Here is a 21256-nt window from a genome sequence, read left to right on the forward strand (position 1 = left end):
AAACTACACTTTCACATTTCATATTTGAAACAGCAGACCCCAAATTTCAAAAATCATTCATAGATATTGTTATTCAATAAATATGGAAAATTAGAATATATTCTTCAATGGTGCAAAAATAGTAATAAAAAAAAAAAAAAAAATATTGGCTCACAAATGAGTTTTTTTGTTGGGTGATTAATGTACGGTGTATCACAAAAGTGAGTACACCCCCCGCATTTCTGCAGATATTTAAGTATATCTTTTCATGGGACAAATCTGACAAAATGGCACTTTGACACAATGAAAAGTAGTCTGTGTGCAGCTTATATAATAGAGTAAATTTATTTTCCTCTCAAAATAAATCAAAATATAGCCATAAATATCTACACCCCTGGGAACAAACGTGAGCACACCGAATGGGAACTACGTACATCCCTAAATGTCCAAATTCAGTACTACTTGTCATTTTCCCTCCAAAATGTCATGTGACTCGTTACAGGAGTGCTGTCAGCATTGCTGCAGAGATTGAAGAAGTGGGGGGGTCATTCCCACCACCATGCTTGACTGTAGGCATGACACACTTATCTTTGTACTCCTTACCTGGTCTCCGCCATACAAGCTTGAGACCATCGGAACCAACAAATTAATCTTTGTCTCATCAGACCATAGGACATGGTTTTAGTAATCCATGTGCTTTGTTGACATGTCTTCACCAAACTGTTTGCGGGCTTTCTTGTGTACCGTCTTCAGAAGAGGCTTCCTCCTGGGGTGACAGCCATGCACACAAATTTGATGTAGAGTTCGGCGTATGGTCTGAGCACTAACAGGCTGACCCCCCCCCCCCCTCCCACCACCACCTCTTCAATCTCTGCAGCAATGCAGACAGCACTCCTGTAGTGAGTCGCATGACATTTTGGAGGGAAAATGACAAGCAGTACTCATTTTGGACAATTAGGGATATACGTTTTTTCAAAGCGGTGTTCACACTTTTGTTGCTAGGGGTTTAGATATTAATAGCTATATTTGAGTTATTTTGAGGGGAAAATAAATTAACTCTATTATATAAGCTGCACACAGACTACTTTTCATTGTGTCAGTGTCATTTTGTCAGTGTTATACTTAAATATCTGCAGAAATGCGAGGGATGTTCTCACTTTTGTGATACACTGTATATATAATTTTTTTTTTTTTTTTTTTTTACTGTTACTACTCGTGATTGACAGAGACGTGTTACAACAGAGTACGTGGGCCAAATGAACAAGAAAAAAAGGACCAACATAACATAATATTATTTGCTGTTGCTGTTGAGCTTCCGCCGTGCAGAGTGCTGTTGGTTATTCGTGTGCAATTTATTTTAGTGTTATGAAAACGCGGTATTAAACCGAGGCTCATTGGACCTTTTAGTTTTCAAAAGTGTTCGTGTGTCAATGCGGCGTCTAGCCGCGGAGATTTGCATTATAATCCACGGGCGCTTTTATTTCCAATACAAAAACTCCAACACGTACTGTAGGTGAAATAGAACGCTGTTTTTGTAGTAGCCTAGTAGTAGTATGTAAACTATCCAGCATGCGTGTGTACTGCCTTCGTGCACGCCTTGTATGGCGAAAACGCGCAAGCATGACAAATTTTGAACGAAACGGCTGTGTTTGGATGAGAAAAACTAAAACAGATCCTCAGCACCCTCTGCTGTGAGTGACTTCCAGCGCCCGTACCAGCCCCCGTCTTTGAAAATCTCTCGACTCTGCTTTGAACTTAAAAGTGCTTGTACCTCACCGCCCTTGTTTATTTTTATTCATAATTAATACCTTGGTTTTTTTTTCAGTCCACTACATTTACATTTACATTTGATATGTTATCCTGATAGTCAGTGGTGGGTAGAGGATCCAAAATGTTTACTTGTAAATAATATAAGTCAAGTGAAAGTAGTCATCCAAAAATGTACTCAAATACAAGTAAAAAAGTATTCGTTGAAAAAAATACACAAGTAATGAGTAACATTGTAACTGCTTACATTGTCAGATTTTTTTTTAAGTAATGGTATTTATTAATTGATTTATTTATGGTGAATGTTTTTTGTCTCTGCACAACTTCATCTACATCAGTGCTTCTCAATTATTTTCTGTTATGCCCCCCCCCAGGAAGACGTAAACATTCCGCGCCCCCCCAACTCTCTGCCGCCACTGTAAATATACTGTAGTTTAATTTGTATATAAAATATTTATTGGTATAAGTACACCTCTGCATAACAATGAGTTCTTTTTAATATTAAAGAAAAAATTAATTAAAAAAAAAAAACAAAAAAAAAAACAAAAAAACATCCATACTGTAAAAATACACTCAGGATACATTTTTGGACCGTTTGACACTGAAAAATAAAATGTTATAAAATCAATAAATAATATACAATTAAAATTGATTAGCAACATTAACTCACAAGGACAATATGCCAAACAACTAGACCGAAAAAACCAAAAATAATCGAACAAAAACGACAATGTTATTGGACAGAGGGACAGTTTTTATTTTTGCTGCAGGCAGTATCAGCTCCTTTCTTATGGTGTGGGGTTATTTTGCACTGAGCAACTTGGTATGCCACCTTATATGATGGTGGCAGTGCTCGCTGGTTTAGTGATGTAAGACTAACAAAGCGGGAGGATTGTTGGCAATATTCGGCCCTTTTTGGATGAACAAAAATCTTTCCTGCTTTCCGCTGCAAACATTTTTAGACAAAGTAAACAGACTGGCCTTTCCTTGTCACCACTGTACTAAAAGTCAAAGCCAAATGCTACATAGGCTTTGTCATATTTCCTTGTCTTAGCTTTTCATATCTCCAGTGCTCTTTGCTGTGTGCTCGTTTTGTTCAAAAATATTGCGCACACATTGAAAATGAGAGCGGCACTGCCACCCACTGAGTGGATGTGCAATTACACTTTATTCTAGTACGGTAAAAAAGTATGTTCCCCAAGATCACATCCGCCACCCCCAGCATTGCTCTGCACCCCCAAGGGGGGGCCCGCCCCACTATTTGAGAAGTACTGATCTACATGAACTGTTATTATTATACAGTACTATAACCTAATACATGACCATGTTAGTCCATAAAGATGACGTAAAAATCATCGAATTCAGACTATAACAACATGATGAACTATGGCTTGTCCAAAGAGCATGCTTGCCCTCTAGTGGAGAAAAACATTGTTACCTCTAAAACTTCTGAGTCAATATGTAGAATAAAGAGGAAAAATGTAACGAGGAGTTTAGCCCAAAGTAGCAGAGTAAGAGTAGTGTTTTTTCTTCACAAACCTACTCAAGTAAGAGTGAAAAGTACTGCGTGGTTAAACTACTCTAAGAAGTAGATTTTTCTCAAGAAGCTACTCATTATAACGGAGTTTAGTTTTACCCATCTTTGCTGATATTATGTGGTATAGTTATTAACCATTACTATTTCAATGTTAACAGATTAGCAGCCAATTTACTAGGGATGGGACAATACAACTCAAGATATGATTTGGCTTGATATGGCACGGTCACAATGTGATACAGTAGTCAGGGGCGCTGGAAGTCACTTACAGCAGGGGGTGCTGAGGATCTTTTTTTAGCTATTCCCATCCAAAAACAGCCGTTTCGGTCCAAATTTTTAATGATCGCGCATTTTCAAAATGTGCACAATGGCACTACTAGGCGTCTACAAAAACAGCGTTGTATTTAACCTACAGTGTATGAAATATGAGAGGCCTTCTTTGCGTTCAAACTTGGCATCCTCTGTCCATTGCGGATTTTTTGTTCAATAAATAAATAAAGTATTTTATAGAGCTGCCCCGATCCAATCACGTAGTCGCTCACTCTCACTCCTGCTGCTTTTCCTGGTAAGGCTGTGCACTGGAGTTGCTTCGTAAAGTTAACCATGATTAACAGACATTAAGGTTTGAGCTTGCCAGAGACACTGGGAAGCTGAAACTTAAAAGCGTCGCATGCGTCAATCATCGTATGCCCTGTTAAACAGCTGCCGTGGGAACTAATTGTGTGTAAGTGAGCAGCTTGAGTGGATTTGAGTGGACCCACTCAAAGACTCAAAGACTCGCATTTTTCTACTTAATTCTTGTTTAAAAGTAGTTTGGTGGGACTGTAACATGTTTTAAACTTATCATAATTATTACATTTGAAGTGCTTAAAAACCATTAATATATATATATATATATATGTATATATATATATATATATATATATATATATACTAAAGATGCACGATAATATCGGTTACTGATAATTACCGGCCCATAATGGCAATTATGATGTCACACAGATAATCCAGATTTTAAAAAATTCAACCGATACTGCAGTCCGATAATTATATACTTGATTTAGCCTCAAAATGTATGCAACCGAAGCAGTTTTGCCCAATTCAGCAATGCCGCCTCCTCAACCCCTCCCCTCTTTGAAGCCCCTGACGGAAGAGGGGTTGAGGAGGCAGAGTTACACAACAGAGGCAGTTGGAGTGGAGACCATGTGAGCTCTGCACCAGCATGGGCCGATTTATCCGTTTGTGTGTGTGTGTGTGTGTGTGGGGGGGGATGACACTGCAGTAGTTCCACGAGGCGGAAAAAAAGCGTCCTCATTCAACACCAGTAAACCCGATCAGCCATTTAAAGCTGCATGACAAAGATTATTGGAACAAATACGAGGCTGCTGCTAGCGCGAATGCTAACGCTAATGTAAACACACATAGAGGAAGCTACACTACGGGGCTTGTGAAGATGGAGAGAAGCTGCAGCCTTCCCGTAGTTGGGTTGTTTAGGAATGCAGCCCAAAGCGGGTGGTAAACTCCATCTAGGCTAAACACCGGCACAAGACAAGTTGACAAGTACCCGTCTTCCGACGGAGCCCGCTGCTCTGGCCGGTCCGGCAGGCCGCCGCCGCGTCCGCCTTGCCCTAGGCGGTTCCCCGGCAGCGGGACCTCCGGCGAACACCCCGGTGTCTCGAGCGTTCCCCCACGGCGTGCGGGACGCAAGGCGTGCGCCTTCGTCCGGAGCAGAGCCAGGCCCCGAATACGCCGTGGCGAGCCGGTCGGGGCGGGCGGATATCCGGTACGAACGTAGCTGCCGCCACCGCTCAACTCTGGTTAACTCATCAAGCAGCACGGCCAGACAGAGGCCTGGCATGGGTGCTAATTGTGCCGAAAAATTGCCGCCCCGTGTGAAAGGTCCCCCCTGACCGGAGCGCTTATTTATAACGCTTTATTGAGGTGAAACATCAAATGTTTTCATGGACGCATTACAGTCAGTTTTAAATAAATAAATAAATTACACAAACTACTAGTATCGTATTTTAGTAACAAATCGTGCACTGGGCCACATAACCATCTTTGAACAAAAATGTATTAGTCTACAGGTTTTCACGACCATATCCCAATGAAAATCACGCAGGTATGACATTTATTAGTTGAAGCAGAGTAAAATATTCACTAGTGGTGCAACGGATCATGATTGGTCCGAGATCCGTTCGGATCGACATCATCGGTTCGGCACACATGTGACCCGCGGATTGATTTCTGAGAAAAAAAATTGTGCTCCGGCCGCACACACTTGTGTAGAGGGGAGCAGAGTGCACAGTGCAGACATGGCAAGCGGAGGAAAGCGGAGGAAAGCGGAACGCCCCGCTACACTTAAATCCCCTGTATGGGCGCATTTTGGTTTCCCTGTCAAGTATGATGACAAAGGAAAAAGGTCAGTGGACAAAACCGCGACAGTCTGTACTCATTGTGGCATAAGAAATCCATATGACAGCGGAAACACATCCAGTATGTTCGCGCATTTGAAGCGACAACACCCAGGTGTTTTACTGACCGAAGATAAAACAAAAGCTGGCTCATCACCAAGGCATTTAAGCAGCCTCTTCCTGCACAATCCGACCGGGCTAAAGCCATCACTAAAGCTATCGGTGTGTTTATAGCTGCAGACATGAGACCATATTCAGTTGTGCAAAATGAGGGCTTTAAATACATGCTGAAAGTGCTTGAGCCACGCTACGACATCCCATCGCGCACACACTTTAGTGAAAAGATTGTGGCAAATCTCTACGAGGGAGAAAAAAAAAACGTTATAAATGAACTATCCCGGGCGTCAACTGTTGCGCTCACGACGGACGGGTGGACGTCCAGGGGAACGGAGAGTTATGTGACGATAACCACTCACTTTATCACACCAGAGTGGGAGATGAAAAGTCCAGTGCTGCAGACACGCCCCCTCTACGAGAGTCACACAGGCACTCATCTTGCGCAGGTACTGACACAAGCAGTGGAAGAATGGAAGATACGGAGGCCCAGAACGAATATCCCAGTAACAACTGATAATGCAAAAAATCAAATAAATGCAGTGAAGGAGGCAGGACTGGGTCCACAAATAGGGGTGCTTTGCACATGTAGTTTCAATTTCAGTTTTCAATAAACAAACAAAAATTATATTTACTTGTGTTTTTTTTTTTTTTTTTTTTTGCTTTTCGCTGATCCGAAAAATGATCCGATCTGTGACTCTTGATCCGAAGAACGATCCGATCCATGAGTTTTGTGATCCGTTGCACCCCTAATATTCACAGTGCAAGATTTATTAGTTCAAGCAGAGTAAAATAATACATATTCACAGTACAAGATTTATTAGTTCAATCAGAGCAAAATAATACATATTCACCGTACAAGAATGTCATTTCCGTGTCCATCGATTGGTAAGAAAAAGCTGTTTGTACGAGTGACGTGTGGGCACTCCCGTCAGGGGGGATATTTCACGCGGGGCGGCTGTTTTTTGGCACAACACCGGACTGACTGAAAGGCACAGGCAGGAGGAGATGCCAGACGAGAGACTTTTTTTTTTTTTTTCCGAAATGACCCGAGAACCAAAGTCCCGATTAAAAAATAATGCAGTTTATACGACCACCAGTCTTGATCACATCAGTTTCACCACGGACATTTGGACAAGTGATGCCAAGTAAGCATGTTTATCATGACGGCACAGTGGTTAGATGATAATTTCAACATACACCAAACCTCAGTCACAAGAAGTCAACCAGTCAGTAATGCATTCAGTATGCTGTAAATTTATAAGGTCTTAATCAGATAATTCTTCTTAAATCTAGTCAAATAATTTTCCCCAACTTGTTTTGACTAGTTAACAGACAAATGCGCCAGATTATTCCACTAACTTGAAGTACGTAAATATTGCCATTTGTTCTTATTAAGCCCATACATCTCTAAAAAAAAATGGTCAAAAAATTGCTTTCAAATGTTTTGAACCATACCTATTCTTGAATAAAGAACATTTCTGACAAACAAGTTTTTTAGGGTTAAGTATAAAATTTATTGTTTGAAATAAGGCTGTAAATCTAATTGTCAGCTATTTTTCTTCAAAAAATCTGAGTGAAATACACTTTAAGCCCTGGCAGATAATTTCACTGATTTCCAATAGATTTACACTAATAACAAGGGAATTTAACTAGTTTTTAGGAAGTGTGTTTTTGCAGTGTAGTAATGTTATGTTAGGAACGGCTTTTTTTTTTTTTTTTTGTTACTGTTGCATTTTTCCTGATATGTTAGATGATAAATAACTGATCCAAACAAAGAATAATTGAAAAAAAAAAAAAAAGAACGTTTAAAAGGTTAAATATACGAAAAAGAAAATCTCGACCACTCCTTGATGTCTAAGATTTCTGCATCGCGACCCTTGTTATATTACCATGTTTCACCCATAAAATCCCCAAAACATCCAGCTGTGGCCAGTCACAGCTGTGTCTTGACACTCAGTGATACATGCGACTTGGAGTTTTTGGATTGAAACAAGGTATAAGTACGCGATAATATCTCGTTAAAGTCATGGCGTCTGTAATTCTGCTCTCGCGTGCTCTCGCCTCCAGATAGGGTTTTGCTGTTGAAAAAACTTTTTCTTTTTTTTTTTTTAAGAAAATGCCCTCCTTTCCAAAATGTTTGTTCCCCCAGAAAATTTGAGATTTTAAACTTTCCAATGATGTATCACACTTGCATATCGGACAATTTTGAAATTTGGCCAAATTGGGGGTCTCAGAGCGGAACTTCAAGTCATCTGAGTGTTTTCTGCCATATTTATATGAAGCTTGAGAACAATAAACTGAAACGAACATATCCGGTTTTACAGGTGAGAGATACAACTGTATCAATAGTAAAGTTACCATTCGACAGTAATTAGCTACAGTATTAAATATTCAAGGAACCGATAGCAGAGATGGGATTTGACTATCGCGAGCACAAGAATAGGCTATTAGGGCGTAGTACAATGCACTGCTTACTATAATAATAATCTAACTTTTACAGCACATACTGCGCTTGTGTCATTCACAACACAGCACACTAGAGTGTGACCGCATGTAATATGGACAAGCACCACTCACAGTCGCGGTTGCCTCAACTTCCTACCATGCATTTCGTCAGAACCGCTAGTAGTTGCCGTCACTACCCTATCGTCACGGGCGTGTCATAACAACGCGAGAGCAAACAAAACCACTGTAATGCACGCTCCGTAGCGTTTTCTTCACAGCCCAAAACAAAACTTGTAGTGGCAACGAAGCAACATGCTAAAACAATGGACAGTTTGAGCACCGACGCCAGTGACGTGCAGCGATTGATTTTCAACGCACCAGGAAAACAAAAGTCAGACTTTGAAGTGATGAAGGCAGCCAGATCTGTACGGGACAGAGCTAGTGTGAAGTGTGAAGCGGTACAGAGATCGTGAGTTTTTAACCCTGAAAATTAACCCACTATAATGGTGGGAAGGGCGGTATATTGTTTCCACGAAACGCAGTCTACTTAAACATGAACATGTGGATTAGTTGATCTTCCTCAAGAAATATCTTCCCCTCAAAAAAGATATAGACAGTGATGAGGAATAAAAAATTTGGAAACACAGGCATAAGTGAATGACTTTGCTGTGTATAAGGTTAACGTAATGATTATTGACCTGTCCGTCTAATATGCTATGTTTTTATTCCCCCAATCATACCAGTGGGAAAGCATAATTTATTACTTATTAATGATTAAAACACCATCCATCCATCCATTTATCCATTATCTTCCGCTTAGTCTGGGGTCGGGTCGCGGGGGCAGCAGCTGTAGCAGGGAAGCCCAGACTTCCCTCTCCCCAGCCACTTCAGCCAGCTCCTCCGGCGGGATTCCAAGGCGTTCCCAGGCCAGCCAAGCGACATAGTCTCTCCAGCGTGTCCTGGGTCGACCCCGGGGCCTCCCGCCGGTGGGACATGCCTGGAACACCTCTCCAGGGAGGTGTCCAGGAGGCATCTGAACCAGATGCCCGAGCCACCTCAACTGGCTCCTCTCAACGCGGAGGAGTAACAGCTCGACACCAAGCCCCTCCCGGATGACCGGGCTTCTCACCCTATCTCTAAGGGAGAGCCCAGACACCCTGCGGAGGAAACTCATTTCGGCCGCTTGTATCCGGGATCTTGTTCTTTCGGTCACGACCCACAGCTCGTGACCATAGGTGAGGGTAGGAACGTAGATCGACCGGTAAATCGAGAGCTTCGCCTTTTGGCTCAGCTCCTTCTTCACCACAACGGACCGGTGCAGAGTCCGCATCACTGCAGACGCTGCACCGATCCGCCTGTCAATCTCCCGCTCCCTCCTACCCTCACTCGTGAACAAGACCCCAAGATACTTGAACTCCTCCACTTGGGGCAGGATCTCATCCCCGACCCGGAGAGGGCATGCCACCCTTTTCCGGCTGAGGACCATGGTCTCGGATTTGGAGGTGCTGATCTTCATCCCAACCGCTTCACACTTGGCTGCGAACCGCCCCAGTGAGAGTTGGAGGTCGCGGCTTGATGAAGCCAACAGCACCACATCATCTGCAAAAAGCAGAGATGCAATGCTGAGGCCACCAAACCGGACACCATCAACACTGCACCTAGAAATTCTGTCCATAAAAATTATGAACAGAATTGGTGACAAAGGTCAGCCTTGGCGGAGTCCAATCCTCACTGGGAACGAATTCGTCTTACTGCCGGCAATGCGGACCAAACTCTGACACCGGTCGTACAGGGACCGAACAGCCCTTACCAAGGGGCTCGGTACCCCGTGCTCCCGGAGCACCCTCCACAGGACCCCCCTAGGCACACAGTCGAACGCCTTCTCCAAATCCACAAAACACATGTAGACTGGTTGGGCGAACTCCCATGCACCTTGAGGACCCTGCTGAGGGTGTAGAGCTGGTCCACTGTTCCACGGCCGGGACGAAAACCACACTGATCCTCCTGAATCCGAGATTCGACTTCCCGACGGACCCTCCTCTCCAGCACCCCTGAATAGACTTTACCGGGGAGGCTGAGGAGTGTGATATCTCTATAATTGGAACTGTTGGCAGAGTTCACCCTCACAGCGGTACACGTAGCGTACCTTTGCAGTTAGCGAAGCACCGAATATAAAACGTAGATACAAACTGTTGAAGTTAAGGAGGACAAGGAGACGCTGCTGCTTGCTTGGTCACTCGCTGCACACACATTGACTGCATGCAGGAGGGTATTTATTCACCACGCCCACACAGGTGCACACAATCAGGTAATTAAACATAATTGAGAGCATAGTTTAACACCCCCACTTGCTCTCACATTATAAGCAAAAACAAAAATATACACATGTCACAATTACAATATTACATATGTAGTACAACATGTATTCACAATCTGTCATATTGCACTACTGCTGTTTCAGTCATTCTCCAAACATAAATTTTTCAAATTTCATCAACTTAAAAATTTTGTTGCAGGCTTCGTCATCACATCTGCTAACATATCTTCAGTTGGACAATATTCTAACAAAACTTTTCCCCAGTTACAGTTGAACGAATAAAATTATACTTAACATCAACATGTTTGCATCTTTACCCATCTACCCCCCACTGCTTTCTCGCCCTCTGGCAGGTTGGTCAGGGTAAATATGCCATTTTCTCAAAGAATCCATTTCCTCAACCATTCTTTTGACTTATCCGATTTTACAGCTTCTGTGAATGACACAGGTATACCGCACATTACACGGTAACAATAATCAATGTTGCTCTGGACTTGATCAGTCTCTTCTTTAAAAACTCCACAATCTGTGTACCTGTCTCCTCTCTCTAGTAGGGTAACGTCTATCTCTAGGAGACTCAGGCTCACGCTTTATCTCAATACTTTGAGGTTGGTCTGACCTAGACCTGTTTTGGATGAAGTCATCATCATCATCATCATCATCATCACTATTAGGTGCAAAATTAGTCTGCGTTTCTTTACCCGATTTCGTCACAAATTTTACCAATCTCCGTTTTTGTACCTTCCTGCTGGCAGGGAAATAAACAATGTATGCCGGACTATATTTGTCATATCCGATAAAAACACATTTTTCACTCTTTGGATCAAGTTTTCTCTTCTCTTGAGTGTAGGCAAAACATTCTGATCCGAATTTTTGCATTTTAGACAAATTTGGCCGTCTTCCTGTCAACATCTCGATTGGCGTCTGTTTTATACGATTGTTAAAACATCGGTTTCTAATTACAGCTGCAGTTTGGACTGCATAAGTCCACAATTGTTTTGGCAAACCACTTTCAATTAGCATGCACCTTGCCATATCAAAAAGTGTACGCCAATTTCGCTCAGCTGTCCCATTTTGATGGGGAGAATATGGTGCTGAGGTCTGATGTTTAATTGCATTTTTAATGAGCAATGTTTTATATGCTTTACTTGTAAATTCGGTACCGTTATCAGATCGGAGACATTTTACTTTGCCATATGGGGCTATATCAGCTAGGAATTTTTCTGTAGCAAATATTGTGTCGCTTTTATTCTTTAGAAAATAAACAAACACCATACTGGTAAAATCATCAGTAAATGAAAGTGCGTATTTGTGCCCGTCTCTAGACTCTGGATGAATTGGTCCTGCTAAGTCTGTGTGAACTAATTCTAGTGGGGTTTTAGCCCGTATGTCAGGGTTCCTGTTTCTTGTCTGATAAAACTTCCCCTGGATGCAAACTTCACACTCTAAAGGTTTGTTTGTTGACCCCTTAATATCCATACCATCAACAACATCTTGCAACTTCTGTATATCATGATAGTTGCAGTGTCCAAGTATTTCATGCCACGTTTGCAGATCATGACACCCTTTATATTTATCATTACATTCGTTATCATCATCATTTACTGTGTGCAAATAATATAGTCTATCGTGCATGTGCATATCGAATCTCGTACCGTCTTTGTAGATTAAAACGTCTTTCCCCTTCTTGAAGATCACCGTCGCTCCATTCGCAGTGGCTGCCCTCACAGACAGAATGTCTTGTGGGTATGATGGAATATACAACGCGTTCCTTAGCGTTGCGTTCACGTGTCTTCCTTTGCTGTCAATTAGACGAACTTGTGCGTCGCCTCGGCGCTCTGCGATGCCCTTGCACCGTGTGCCGTCTGCCAGCTCCACGTAGTGAGTCTTGGCATGAAACTTGTCATCGAACCTTTTGAACTTTGCGATGTCTGTGACGATGTGCGAGGTGGCCCCACAGTCAACCATAAGGCCCCGCACGTCCACTCGCGCTGCTCCCTCGCTTGCTCGGAAGTAGTATTCGCCGTCCTGGTCGGCTGTCTTCCCGGAAACTCTGCGTGATTCATCTCGGTCTCGCCGCTGTTTCCGTCTGCAAGTTGCGTCCCGGTGAGTGTTGCTCCTGCAATAGCTGCACCAGAGTTTACGCTGGCAGGCTCTTGCCAAGTGTCCTTTCGTGCCACACTTAAAACACACAATTCCGGCCGTGGCCTTCTCGGTTACCCGATCACCTGCTTCAGCGGGTCTTCTCTGCTGGCGCACTTTCATGACGTTGTCATCGATTGCTGCTGCGCGCATTTTCTCCGTGTCTTCGTAGCTGCGCAGCTTTGTTTTAAATTCGGCGAACGATATCGTTTCATCACTCTGTGTGATATGAATTGTGAATGGTTTGAAGGACTCGGGCAAACCTTTCAAAACCATCGCCACCAACAGTCCGTCGCTCAAGGTCTCGCCGGCATTTCGTAGCGCTGTGATTGCAGTCTCCGCCCGGATCACGTACTCTGTTACGGTTTCGCTTTCCACCTTCTGCAGTGAAGTTAATTCTGTGTAGAGGCTTATTATGCGCGGCTTTCCTTTACCTTGATAATAGTCTCTTAGAATGTGCAGTGCTCTCCGCCCGTCATCGGCAGCTTCACGCATGACTAGTGACAAACTTTTGTCGTCCAAAAATTGAATGAGCTCGGCGTATGCTTCTTCATTCTTTCGCTCGTCTTCGAGCAGCTCATCCTCTTCCTCGGTTGTTGGCTCTGACAAAATCGTGTCTTTCAGCCCTTCCAAACGAAGGTGTCCCAAAAACTTCGCCTCCCATATTTCGTATTTCTTTTCGTCGCCATCGAACTGGAGACGCTGCCAGCGGCTGCTGGGTCTCGTGTCGGCTCGTCTGCTCATGGTGCTACCGTGCTAGCAACGTGCTATCATCACTCACATAAGTGGAAACACGCTGTCGCTAAACTGTTTAAAATACTGCTGGCATCTGGGCCCATAACCTGTTGGCAGAGTTCACCCTCACAGCGGTACACGTAGCGTACCTTTGCAGTTAGCGAAGCACCGAATATAAGTGTTATAAAGTTAAGGAGGACAAGGAGACGCTGCTGCTTGCTTGGTCACTCGCTGCACACACATTGACTGCATGCAGGAGGGTATTTATTCACCACGCCCACACAGGTGCACACAATCAGGTAATTAAACATAATTGAGAGCATAGTTTAACAGGAACACACCCTCCGGTCGCCCTTTTTAAAAAGGGGGACCACTACCCCGGTCTGCCAATCCAGAGGCACTGTCCCCGATGTCCACGTGATGTTGTAGAGGCGTGTCACCCATGACAGCCCCACAACATCCAGAGCCTTTAGGAACTCCGGGCGGATCTCATCGACCCCTGGGGCCTTGCCACCGAGGAGCTTTCCAACCACCTCAGTGACTTCAACCCCAGAGATTGGAGAGCCCACCTCGGAGTCCCCAGACTCTGCTCCCTCCAAGGGAGGCGTGTCGGTGGAATTGAGGAGGTCTTCGAAGTATTCTCCCCACCGACTCACGACGTCCCGAGTCGAGGTCAACAGTACCCCATCTTCACTATACACAGTGTTAATGGTGCATTGCTTTCCTCTCCTCAGACGCCTGATGGTGGACCAGAATTTCCTCGAAGCCGTCCGGAAGTCTTTTTCCATGGCCTTGCCAAACTCCTCCCATGTCCGAGTTTTTGCCTCGGCGACCGCCGAAGCTGTTGTGCGCTTGGCCAGCCGGTACATGTCAGCTGCCTCCGGAGTCCCACAGGCCAAAAAGGCCCGGTAGGCCTCCTTCTTCAGCTTGACAGCATCCCTTACCGCTGGTGTCCACCAGCGGGTTCGGGGATTGCCGCCACGACACGCACCAACTACCTTACGGCCACAACTCAGATCGGCCGCCTCAACAATGGAGGTGCGGAACATGGCCCACCCGGACTCAATGTCCCCCACCTCCCCCGGGACAAGGGAGAAGTTCTGCCGGAGGTGGGTGTTAAAGCTCTTTCTGACAGGGGATTCTGCAAGACGTTCCCAGCAGACCCTCACAATACGTTTGGGCCTGCAAGGTCTGGCCAGCATCTTCCCCCGCCATCGGAGCCAACACACCACCAGGTGGTGATCAGTTGACAGCTCCGCCCCTCTCTTCACCCGAGTGTCCAAAACATGCGGCCGCAAGTCCGATGATACGATTGCAAAGTCGATCATCGAACTGCGGCCTAGGGTGTCCTGGTGCCAAGTACACATATGGACACCCTTATGTTTGAACATGCTGTTTGTTATGGACAAACCGTGACGAGCACAGAAGTCCAGTAACAAAACACCACTCGGGTTCTGATTGGGGGGGGCCGTTCCTCCCAATCACGCCCCTCCAGGTCTCACTGTCGTTGCCCACGTGAGCGTTGAAGTCCCCCAGAAGAACGAGGGAGTCCCCAGAGGGGGCGCTCTCCAGCACACCCTCCAAGGACTCCAAAAAGGGTGGGTACTCTGAACTCTGCTGTTTGGTGCATAAGCACAAACCACAGTCAGAACCCGTCCCCCCACCCGAAGGCGGAGGGAAGCTACCCTCTCGTCTACCGGGGTAAACCCCAACGTACAGGCGCTAAGCCGGGGGGCAATAAGTATGCCCACACCTGCTCGGCGCCTCTCACCGTGGGCAACTCCAGAGTGGAAGAGAGTCCAACCCTTCTCGAGAGGATTGGTACCAGAACCCAAGCTGTGTGTGGAGGAGAGTCCGACTATATCTAGTCGGAATTTCTCTGCCTCGTACACCAGCTCGGGCTCCTTCCCTGCCAGAGAGGTGACATTCCATGTCCAAGAGTTAGCTTCTGCAGCTGGGGGTCGGGCCGCCAAGGCCCCTGCCTTTGGCTGCTGCCCAACTCCCTACGCAGCCGACCCCTTTGGCCCATCCCACAGGTGGTGAGCACATGGGATTATAACACTAGCAGTTTTAAATCTTTTTTTCTAAAGCTGCTGCATTTAATTATTTTTTGTTTGTAAGATGTTTCCGTTGAAAGTTTGCGCAAATGTGGTCTTTTTTATATGTTTAAAATACTGTACGAACACACACAACTAATGTTTACTATCATATCGTTTTCACTCTATATCGAACCGTATTGCTCTTAAACTGTATCAAATCGTATCGAATTGCTCGGCCTTCAAGGGCAACTGAAGAGCTTTTCGGATTTCGTTCCTGAGCGTTTTACTCGGTTGAATTGTATTAAATGCATCACTGGCTGTCTCAAAACTCATTAAAAAAAAAAAAATTGACCGCGTAGTTTTTGAGTTATAGCCATATCGACACCTTAGCAACGAGGGACGCGCCTCGCTGCCGACCGCTACCCGATGACGTAACTTCCAGGAAGCCACTCTAACACGTGTGGCAACACGTGGTAATTGGAATATTTAAAATTTGCCAGACAACGCCACCCTGGATTTGTGCCAGGGAAGAGATTTTGAATTTAAGGTAAGCAAGGTTCGTGCTGCAAGGAGAGCAAGAGGCAGTTCTGCGTGGTACAAATTCTTTATTTTGTAAATAAAATAAATAAACCAATAAATAAGAGACTTTAAAAGATTGCTTGATCCGCAGGGCTGGGAATTACCAGTGGGGGCGAACCCCCAAAACACTGCAAACAAACCCAACCGAAACAAAAACTCACGGCACACAGGGGGGCCGCCACCACACCCACTGCAAGCCCTCAGCCCTGAACAGAGAAACGGGACAAACAGTTATAGTCATACACATAAAAAGGGCAATAAGTCTCGTTTAATAACGTCCGTGAAATACCCGCTTCTCGGGGGCGGCAGAGCAGTGCACACCTGCAACCTGTCCGCTCAGCACGGCGATGACGTCCGCTCAGCACGGCGATGACGTCTGTTGAGGTGGTTGCAGCTCAACGTTGCATTCGTAGGAAGAATTGACAGAGAATAAGTTGTCTTTTAGCCAAAACTTGGAGTGTTTAATTTCCATCGACATGCGGATACATCCTCTCTCATTGCTGTCTTCACAGGCAATCCCATTTCATCATTTTCTCTCTCGGCTTCAGTGGTTGGTCCTACCAGCACTGTGTTCTTTAGCCCGATCAGATGAAAATGTCCCAACATTTTAGTTTCCCAGAGTTCATATTTAGCTTCATCTCCGTCAAATGCCAATCGAGGTAACCTACTTGTTCCTCGTGGATCCATGTTGCTTGTTAGCTTTTTCCGCTAATCAGCAGTCCGTGAGCACGCTGTCCTTCGCGACGTTCTACACGGTGGAAACTGACTTTACCTTTGAATGACTCCTGAGCCCATAACCTGTTGAGGTGGTTGCAGCTCAACGTTGCATTCGTAGGAAGAATTGACAGAGAATAAGTTGTCTTTTAGCCAAAACTTGGTGTGTTTAATTTCCATCGACATGCGGATACATCCTCTCTCATCGCTGTCTTCACAGGCAATCCCACAAATCAAAGTAATCAAAGTCAAACACAAAGAAGTAATAAAAGTAGCACTTTAGACATTTAAGTCCCATCCTGCCATTTTGTGGCGAAAAGATAATATGTCAATAATAACAAGCAATAGTAACATTATTTCAACATCAACTGAGGACACATTTATGAATACAAAACATTTCCTCCACCATTTCTCTCAACAACGTCTGCTCCACCAAACACGGAATAATTAGACGAAGGAAAATTAACGTTGAGCAAAGCAGCAGTGTCTCGTTATTAGCGGTCACCACGTAACATGGCCAGTCCGCAATCACTCCATGCTAAAAGGGAAAATTAAAACTGTTATATCTTCTGGACGAGATAAGCACACAAACGTTGTCTTAATTCTTTTAATTCCTTATCACACAGACATTTTCATACAGCCATCAGGAACAACCGACTCTGCTCAACTAGTCAACAACTCTTTTTACAACAACTTGCATGCATCTCTATCACAATCCAATTGCGCCCTCTGGGGTTCAACATTGCAACCTGCTAAATTATTCAGTTTACTACATCCCCTCCCCTCAGATTTAAACTTATCTGCATTCTTTAAATCTAAATAACTTCAAGTAATGTCAATATGTCATTCAAAATCAACAATACACATCAACATAACTTTTTTTTTTTTTTTTTTTTAACTAGGGCTTCGGGTAGACTACCTCAGCCCAGTGAAGTTCCAGGACGCATTCTTGTCCTGTGGCTGGGGAACTCACTACTAATTTAAGTATAGTCTTTTAAATATTCCGGAGTCTTTCTTGCTCTCTGGGATCTTCGCAAGGTTGGTTGTTCATCAGCCATCACTGCCGGTTCCTGTGCAGTTGATGTTGCTGTCACCGCAGTGTCATCCTCAGGAATCAACAACTCAGGTAGAGTCGTCCCTTCTGGATCATCTTCATGGGATCTTTCAGGTGAGACTGGAGCAGTTTCTGACGTTATGGAACTTCTTCCCCTGACTTGATCAATATGCCTTCTTACCACTTGTCCATTTCCCAGAGTCACTTGAAAAGAAACAGGGCCGGTCTTCTTGGTCACGGCACCTGGAATCCAGGTTGGTCCAGAACTGTAGTTTCGCGTGAAAACTAAGTCTCCTTCGTCAAGGCCTCTGGGACGAGCATGTCTGTCGTGTATTTGTTTCTGTTTCTCCTGCTTGAAGAACATCTTCCTCTGGAAATCGGGATGTATGAAATCCAGGGTTGACCTCAGCTTTCTACCACACAGTAATTCTGCTGGTGATTTCCCAGTTGTTGATTGGGGAGTAATGCGGTAGTTGAAAAGTGCTCTGGCCATTTTTGTCTCCAGGTTGTCTCCCGTACTCTTTTCTACGAGTGATTTAAAAGTTTGTACAGCCCGCTCTGCTAACCCATTTGAAGAAGGATGATACGGTGCTGTAGTGATATGTCGTATGCCATTTTTCTGGACGAATTCTTGGAACTCCTCACTCGTGAAACATCTTCCATTATCTGACACTATGATTTCAGGTATGCCGTGCTGGCTAAAACTTCAGCTGATGTGGACTTGTTAACCGCATGTGCTTCAATCCACTTGGAATGTGCATCAATCTGAATGAGGAACATTTTTCCCTTCCATGGTCCTGCATAATCAATGTGGATTCTCCTCCAAGGCTTTTCAGGCACTTCCCACGGGTGTAATGGAGCTACTGGAGGGTGGTTTCTGTGTTCCTGGCAAGTCACACACTGCTTTACCAACCCCTCTATTTCTGTGTCCATCTTGGGCCACCACATGTAACTCCGAGCTAGCCCTTTCATCCGTGTAATACCTGGATGGCCTTGGTGTAGTTGCGTCAAAAGTGTTTTTCGACCAGGTGGAGGGACCACCACTCTCCCTCCCCACAGGACACACCCATCTTGAGTGCTGAGTTCATCCTTACGTCTGGTGTATGGATCATATGAAGAATCCTCCATTTTCCGTGGCCAGCCCCTCAAGATGAATTCTCTCACTCTGGCCAACACAGGATCCTTGTCTGTCCATCTTTTGATCTGTTGAGCATTCACAGCTGCCCCTTCAAGGTCCTCAAACATCAGTACACGTTCTTCATCATCATTCTTTGACTCTTTCACGCCCAATGCTAACCTGCTAAAAGCATCTGCGTTAGTATGGTCTTTTCCAGCTTTGTAGATTATGTTGTAGTCATAGCCACCCAAGGTGATTGCCCACCTCTGTAAGCGGGGTGAGGCCATTTGAGGTATGGCTCTCATTTCACTAAATAGTGAAATTAGTGGCTTATGATCTGTAATCACTGTGAAATGTCTTCCATATAAATACTTGTGGAATTTCTTTATTCCAAAAATGACTCCGAGGCCTTCCTTATCCAGCTGTGAGTAATTCTGCTCTGCAGGAGTGAGAGTTCTGGATACAAACCCTATTGGTCTCTCTGATCCATCCTCCATTTTGTGCGATAGAACGGCCCCGACGCCATACGGCGAGGCATCACATGCCAAAACGAGAGGTTTGTCACCATCATAATGAACTAACACCTCACATGATTGCAGCAAGTCTTTGGATTTATCAAATGCTTTCTGTTGCTCTTGTGCCCAGAACCATTTGGAATCTTTCTTCAGCAACTTGTGAAGCGGTGCTAGTAGTGTGGAGAGGTTTGGCAGGAAACGATGATAATAATTCAGTAGACCAAGATATGCTTTCAACTCGCTGACGTTAAGTGGATTTGGAGCTTTGGCGAGGGCTTCCACCTTTTCTCTTAGTGGCTGTAACCCCGACGCTGTGATTCTATGGCCTAAGAAAGTCACTTCTTTGCTCAAAAACTCACATTTGCTTCTTTTCAGTCTTAATCCACTTTGTTCCAACAGGTTTAACACTTGCTCCAGATTTTCCAAGTGTTGTTGTTCACTTGGCCCAGACACTAAAATGTCATCCAAGTAAATTGCTACATTTGGAATGTCTCCCAACAAGCCTTCCATCGTTCTTTGAAATAGGGCTGGACTTGAGGCCACTCCGAATGGTAAGCGAGTGTAGGTGAACAAGCCTTTATGTGTGTTGATGGTCACATACTTTCTTGACTCTTCTTCCAACACCACTTGCTGATATGCATGACTCATATCAAGTTTTGTAAAGTGCTGCCCACCATTTAACTGTGCAAACAAGTCATCCACTCTTGGAATTGGATATTGATCCACCCTTGATGCTCTGTTTACTGTGAGTTTGTAATCACCGCATATCCTTACAGACCCATCTGGTTTCCGGACGGGCACAATTGGCGCTGCCCATTCTGTGAACTTCACTGGTTCAATTATTTTGTCATCCAACAATCTTTGTAGTTCTTTTTCCACTAATGGCTTCACTGCATATGGTACCGGACGAGGTTTGCAGAACTTGGGTTGAGCCTCCTTATTCACATTTATTTTAGCTGTGGCACCCCTGAGCTTCCCCAGTTCCTCTTTAAACACTTCTGCGTGCTTGTCAAGTACCTCACTCAGTTGCAGTGGCGCAGCCATTTTCACTTGGTTCACCAACTGGTCTGCCATGGAAAGTTCCTCAAGCCAACTCCGGCCTAGTAAGTTTGGACCTTCTCCGTCTATTACCACTAGAGGCAGTGTCTTCTCTGTGCTTGCATGTTGCACCTGGACTTGTGTCATGCCCCTTACTTTGAGTCTCTCCCCCGTGTATGTTTTTAATTTCAGCGAACACGGTTCCACTTCTGAGATGTCGGTTTTCCTCTTCAATTGTCTGTATTGTGATTTGCTCATTATGGTTACCCCACAACCTGTGTCTATTTCAAATGTCACTTTCCTTCCATGAATTTTCACTGTGCGTGTGATTGGAGCCACTTTTGTTAAGTCTTGATTCACACTATAAATTGTATGAGTGCCATTTTCCTCGGTCTCACTTTTGTCATCTGACTCACTTTCTCCTTCCCCCCTGAGGAGATGTGTTCTCTTGGCTTTGCGCGATGAAAATTTATTTCCACCTGCTTGGCCTCCCTGCCTTTCCGTCCGAGCCTTTGACAACCCCATCTTGTTACGGCAGGCCTTTTTTATATGCCCCCTTTTTTCACAAGAATGGCAAAGCTCAGTGGCAAATTTGCATTCACTCACCAAATGCTGACCAGTGCATCGATAACCAGGCATGAAAATGGGTCAGGGGTTAAAAAGGTGAGAAGGGTGTGGAGGAAATATGTTCCAGTACACTGTATTGTACACCCCAACAAAATATTGAGCTCTGTCGACCCACACTGT

The 21256-nt window shown here is 44.6% G+C and overlaps 1 pseudogene; it reads right to left on the reverse strand.

The window, feature by feature from the left end:
- Nucleotides 1-17765: 17765 nt before the first annotated feature.
- LOC130904361 (uncharacterized protein K02A2.6-like) lies at nt 17766-20767 on the reverse strand (annotated as a pseudogene).
- Between the last annotated feature and the right edge of the window lie 489 nt (nt 20768-21256).

Source organism: Corythoichthys intestinalis, chromosome 16 (genome assembly GCF_030265065.1).
Source record: "Corythoichthys intestinalis isolate RoL2023-P3 chromosome 16, ASM3026506v1, whole genome shotgun sequence".
In the NCBI taxonomy this organism is placed as follows: Eukaryota; Metazoa; Chordata; class Actinopteri; order Syngnathiformes; family Syngnathidae; genus Corythoichthys; species Corythoichthys intestinalis.